Raw genomic sequence first — 6000 nt, 5'->3', positions numbered from 1 at the left:
CAGAACAATACGATAACGAGCCTCCCTCTTCCGCTTGGAGAGCCTCTGCCCTTTGGAGAGACCCTTCAGACCACAACACAGCCTCCAACAGGGGGATATCACTGACTCTCGGTCCAGACACCCTTTCTTTAGGGCAAACTGGCCATTTAAAATATAGAATTGATGGAGTTGTCCAATTTCATATTTGTGCTTATTCTACAGAGATAATTTAGGTATCTGCTTGTGGTAGGCCATTAAGTGTCTTTTAGTCATTATTTTAGCTTTCACTTAAATTATATAAAAAGTTGTGATGTAGTAAAATATTAACGTTTTCAGTTGTGGGAACACCTGTGCATATATGTGTATAAAAAGTGTACTTTGTTAGGTCAGAAGTTGTGTGTTTTAACAGAGAGGGTGGAAAACCATCAATGCATTATGAAGTCTGCCGTTTTACATGTCTGCCCAAGGAAGGTTAATAATTTGGGCCCAAGAAATTATTGGTAAATTGTATATCTTATTCGCCATTTTTATAAGGGAACTTCTTAGACCCATCCTATTATTTATATAAAAACTCAAACACAGCCTACATTACCCAGATATACATTTGCTAATTATTCATTTCATTCTCTACATGGGTGAACCTTGCTTTACATAACAAATGGATTCCTGAAAAACAGTTAATTTCTAATTTTAAAATAATTTCAACGGAGCTTCCTAACTTGCTATTTAAAGAAACAGTGTAATAAGCTATTTTGAAAATGAAGAATGCATTTGTGAAATGAATAATTTCTCTGATTTTCAATCAGTTATATTAAAGTACACATGTAAAATTTGTAAGTAGATTAGGATTGCCTAGAACGATAATTGTAGGTAATAAAAAATAGAACAGATAAACTCCAATTTACAACAAACAATACAGAACAAGAATGACTCATGGACTGCTTATTGATTGACTATATTCAGAAGCCCTGAATATATGTATTATTGGTATTTTATGGCTTTAATTAAGACAATTGTCTCTTATGAAGTACTATAAAGTGCAATATTAAAAAAATTAAAAAACCCAAAAGGCATCCATTGTCCTTCAATTTTATCCTGATGAGAAGAACTGGAGATTCATTTAATTAAATGGCAAGAAGTTATCTACCCTTAATTCATGTATGTCATTTCATCCTTCAAATTTAGATGTTATTCAGGGTTTCAGACTTCTTTCATTTTCTTTCCTGTTTTTGGTGACATGATTTAAAAGATTAGTACGTTTGGTTAGCTGAGTGTTTCAGAGAACCATCAGTCCCCAAGGCCCTAGTTACCGACAGATCCATTATGAAGGAATATGCAGCCGCAGGAGCAAGTTGTCCTCCTTTTGGTGAACCCAGCCCATCATCCTAGGCCAGGACACCAATCGGCAACTTTACAAGTCCCATCCAGCCTACCACACGAAAGGAAGTAAACATACCGCAGCACCGATTGGTAAGCGGAGCTCCAACCATGTCCCCGATTTGCTATTTAAAATAAAAACATTAATGGTGAATTTTGGTGAATCAATGCAGGCAAGTGCAGGCCCAGAGTTTTCGAATGATCTAAAGTAGTGTCTCCCCCATTCTGAGTTCTTTGTGAGTGTGGGATGATGACCTTGAAAACAGTGCGCTTGACCTTGCCAGGGCCTCCTGAGAGTGCCGTAATTCAGCACTGTTCAAGACCCTACACTTCTGTCACGATTAGTCATAAGGTTCCATCATTGAAGAACCGTAGGAAGAATTTTAAAAGGCTTAGTAGGGAGGAACTCTAAAAATCAGTGAGGGTTTAAAAAAAGACTCAGAAATAAAAGCCTAAAGATACTTTTGATGAAAATAGGCCAAGGGTCACATAGTAGGGACTTCCAACTGTGTCAAGGGTAAAGAATGAAGACTGCCCAGATGCAGTTACTTTCTTCCAAAAAGACAAAAAAAAAAAAAAAAATAGGTTGTCATCAACTGGAGGGGCTTGAATTAACATGGAGGGAGACTTTTTTTGATGTCGATGGTTCTTAGACATTGAACTTGGTTACACCAGCAACACGTATGCTGGGGTCCCTTTCCCATAAGAGGGTTGTCCTTCGGATTGGGGTGATAGGCTGAACAAGACTCTTACTGGAATTAAATCTTTGGTGGGAGCCTATGCAAACTCCATGATATTCTTTCAACTTAGCTATTCATCTGTTTTTTTTTTTTAATTCAGTTGGTTTTCTAATCTGTCAGTGAATCACTTAGTAAAAGTGCTTTGGCTTAGATAACACGGTGCTCCATTCAGTCCCTGTTTATACACGGATTTGAACATAGTTGCCGATCCGGTCAAAACTGCAGGGTCATTTTGGTCTGCCAAAAGCTGGCTGACTTGTGGATTCGCTTGTCCTTTGTGGCTTTCTTACTCTTAAGAAAACTGTCCTCAGCCAGATTTAGGACCTCTGTGGTATCTGGGTGGTTCTGAGCAAGACTGATTCCCCATGTATGAGGAAGGTATGCAAAACACCGGTGCACGCGTTGGTTGGGGGCGGGAGTGTCTATGTGGAGAACACGTTCCTTCCAGAACAAACATGAGTGCGCCTATGATGTCTAGAGACGTCTACTTGTGCCTGGTGATTACATACCCCAGCCTGTGCGGGTCCCAAGCTCCTGGTGAAGTGAAAGAAATATTGCCATGGTGTAATCATAAGTAATGGAGCTGAGCTGGCTGTGAGTATTTCCTTTATTGCTTTTTCTGTTTGCTGTATATTTCAGAAAATATGAAGCTGCAAGATTAAAATGAAACACAAAGGTAGAGGCAGGAAGCTAGCCTTAAACAGACAGTGGAGCAGGGCATGGTTACCTTTCTTTCCCAAGGCCTTCTTGAGAAGGGTGTTTTGAAAAAAATCCGAGACTGTAATGGGCCTCGGTAATTGATTAAAATAGCGTGATATTTGTAATCATTTAAAACGACATAGGGATATATTTCAATGTGACATTTGATTTCCTGGGAATCCTAGTAAAGGTAAATTAATTTCTGCTTTCTTTCCCTTTCCTTATTCTTCTATTTCCCCCCCGCCACTAACTCTTTTAATGACAAGGCCTTACCTTGTCAATATGGTTGAAGAAAGTATAGGGGTTGAGGATGTTTCTTTAAGAGCATTAAACCAGATGGTTAGGTAGGCGCTGGCTTAGCAGGAAGGAGCCTTAATGAACTTCTCTGCATGCTTTCAGGGGACAGTTGTTTTCCCCAGAAATCACCCTGAGAGCGACTTCACTTTATTTCTTCTGGACCAGAGCTGCCACCTATAACGTAGCCAGTTACTTACTGGAGTAACAGTCTATCCAGAGCAAAGAAGCACCCCCTCTTGGGGGAAGGTGTGTTTGGTAGATGCGGGGAGGAAAGCACACTGCCATTTTCTGAAATGCTTGCCCTAAGAGAAGCTATCAGACCCACATCAGACGGTGCAGTGCAGTCATTTCCGCAAAGCACGGGACACAAGTTCCATCTTCTCCAACTCTCTCTGGCTAGCAGCTCTACCAGGGGTCATGTACTTGGTCAACTTCCTGTGAAGGTGGTCCGGGGACGAGCTTCCTTTATAGCTCATCTGCTATTTCACGGTTACAGAGGCATTTAGAAGCTATGAGCAATGGTGGGGTGTTTGCCAACTCTCTCCCTGCCCAGGAAAGGATGGACATTAACATTATCAAATGTCTAATCAGCAAAGCAGCTGTGTTTTGCTGAAAGGGCTCCAAACCACCTGATTCATGTCCTCCCCGTAAAATAAATGGTCATGGCTCCTGTCAGGTGACACCTGTTAGAATCCTTACAAAGCATTTTTCCTGAAGATGACACAGTTTTTATAATCTTCTGGGCAAGGCTGTAGGAGATTCTGCTGCATATGACAAGTAGATAAACCACCCTATCCTTAGTTCCTGCATGTGTACTTGCCTTTCTTGATCTGTCACTGCCCGACTCCGTTTAGGTCCTGGGAAGCTGCATGAACACCCCACCTAATCTCCAGTATCAGTTGATCAGGAACTGTCAGGTTCAGAGGGCAGGTGGAGATGGCATGGACATTCTCAGTTGCAACTTAGAAGCTTCTATTTGGGGATTGTCAGTTTGAATCAAGTGGTTCTACTGTCCTGGGCCTGCCTAGGGGCACTAGGGAGGTGTCAGAAAGCAAGACCTGCTGGGTTTGCTGTGGGAAGAGGGAACCCTTGGGGTGCAAATCGTTTATTTGAGATTGAGCAGTCGAACGCTGGCTCTTGAATTTTTGATATTATTTTAAACCCTGCTCCAGAAGCAAAGAGAGTATTTGCAGTCTCAACGTTGGCTCTGTTGTATGTTCTCTGCCTCTATGTCAGCATTAGGGATATGGCTGGCCATTTCCTTAAGGCTATAGATTGATATTCTTAGGGTGGGAACATATGGTGTGTGTGTGTGTGTGTGTGTGTGTGTGTGTGTGTGTGTACACAGAACCAAATGGCCTTATGAGATCAGGGAGAGATGGCCCCTTTGGCTTGAGTGCATGCTTTTCTGTTCCTTGGCTTTGGCAAACTTGATACTCCCTGCTTTTGAATCCTGAATGTGATTGGGTCAGAGGGTGATGATGTAAGTCGTATTATATGTACACATATAGCTCTGGTATAAAGATATATCTATTTATATTTATATATGTATATACATAGGCATGCAGGAAAGGTGTTAGAGATAGCCTTCTCTGGAAACCATGATGTGGAAAGTTCTTTCTTATAATTAAGTGAATGGTTTGAGTGTTTTTAAGACTCACGGTTGTGTGTTATACGCTTCTCTCTGAATGGACCCTCACCCAACACGCAAGCACACAGTCACAGATACATACAAGAAGGGAAAGCAAGGGCAAGCAGTGGAAGGTGTGTGTGTACCATTCAGCCAGGGAACGATGCTGTTGTAGGCTATGCTCAGTGCACATGACTGAGGAGAGAACCGGGCTTGGAAATGCTGTCTTCTCAAATGCAACTTTTCATTAAAGACCACAACACTCCCAATAAAGGGGAGTTCCCAGGCTAGTAAAGTGCTCCATAGCTGTTTGGGTCAGCCTTCACTGTGAGCTGGGAATGAAGGGGAAGGAGTTTGGGGTGGGGGGCGAGGATCAGGAAGTTTTGGAGTAAGGAGAGGGTGACACTGGATTTCCCTCACTGTTTCTTGTTTTACATTGTCGCAGCTGAGTCAGTCATCTATTTAAATCTTTCAAACAACAAACTCATCAGTAATACAGAGTTCACACAACAACCAACCTTGCCCTGCCCTCCCCCCCATCAAGTAATTCACAGGGAAAACAAACGGAGCTTATAAACTGAAAGTTCCGCTTCCTCAAATCTTTTCCACTCTAGGGAACCCGCACAAGTTTTCGCCTCAACCCAAAGTCCTGCCCTTGATGAAAGAGATGCAGGTTTCTTTCACACATCTGGAAAAGCAAAGCTGGAGAGACTGAAAGTCTCGCCTCCTAGGCGGCAGTCACCTTAATTTCTTGTTTTCCCAGGGACCTCCACTTTGAAGGACCTTTTGCTTGCTGGTGAAGAGCATCGATGGGCACTCCCTGTTATTGCCATGCTCTGAGAAGTGAGCTGAGGTTTTGTGGAAGGAACACTGAGCTTATTTGGGGCTTTCAGGTCAGTTTTCCTCTTATTCAGCTATGAGTTCTGCATCCTGTTTCCCTGTGCTAGGAGGCATGTGCTCACAATAAGATCACAGCAGGCATGAATGACAATAGATTGCAGACAAGAACGCATATGGTGAAGATACCCATATGAAATGTGTGCCAACTTAGACACAGGATGAGGACAGAACAAGGGGCCATTCTCTGCTCACTTTTTCAATTGATTTCAAGGAAAGCATGCTTGGAAGAAATGGAAAGCGCTCTACATATTTCCTTTATCAATTTCATTTGCCCATCCCCTTCCTCCCTCCTCCCCCACCATTTTTATTTTCTACTGACCTAGACCTGAGAATGTGTGAGCGCTGAATGTATGAAATGAAAATATTCTATGTAATGCT

Source organism: Carlito syrichta, unplaced genomic scaffold (assembly GCF_000164805.1).
Source record: "Carlito syrichta isolate Samal-C Ts95f unplaced genomic scaffold, Tarsius_syrichta-2.0.1 Scaffold308100, whole genome shotgun sequence".
Lineage (NCBI taxonomy): Eukaryota > Metazoa > Chordata > Mammalia > Primates > Tarsiidae > Carlito > Carlito syrichta.
This window is presented reverse-complemented; position numbering follows the sequence as displayed.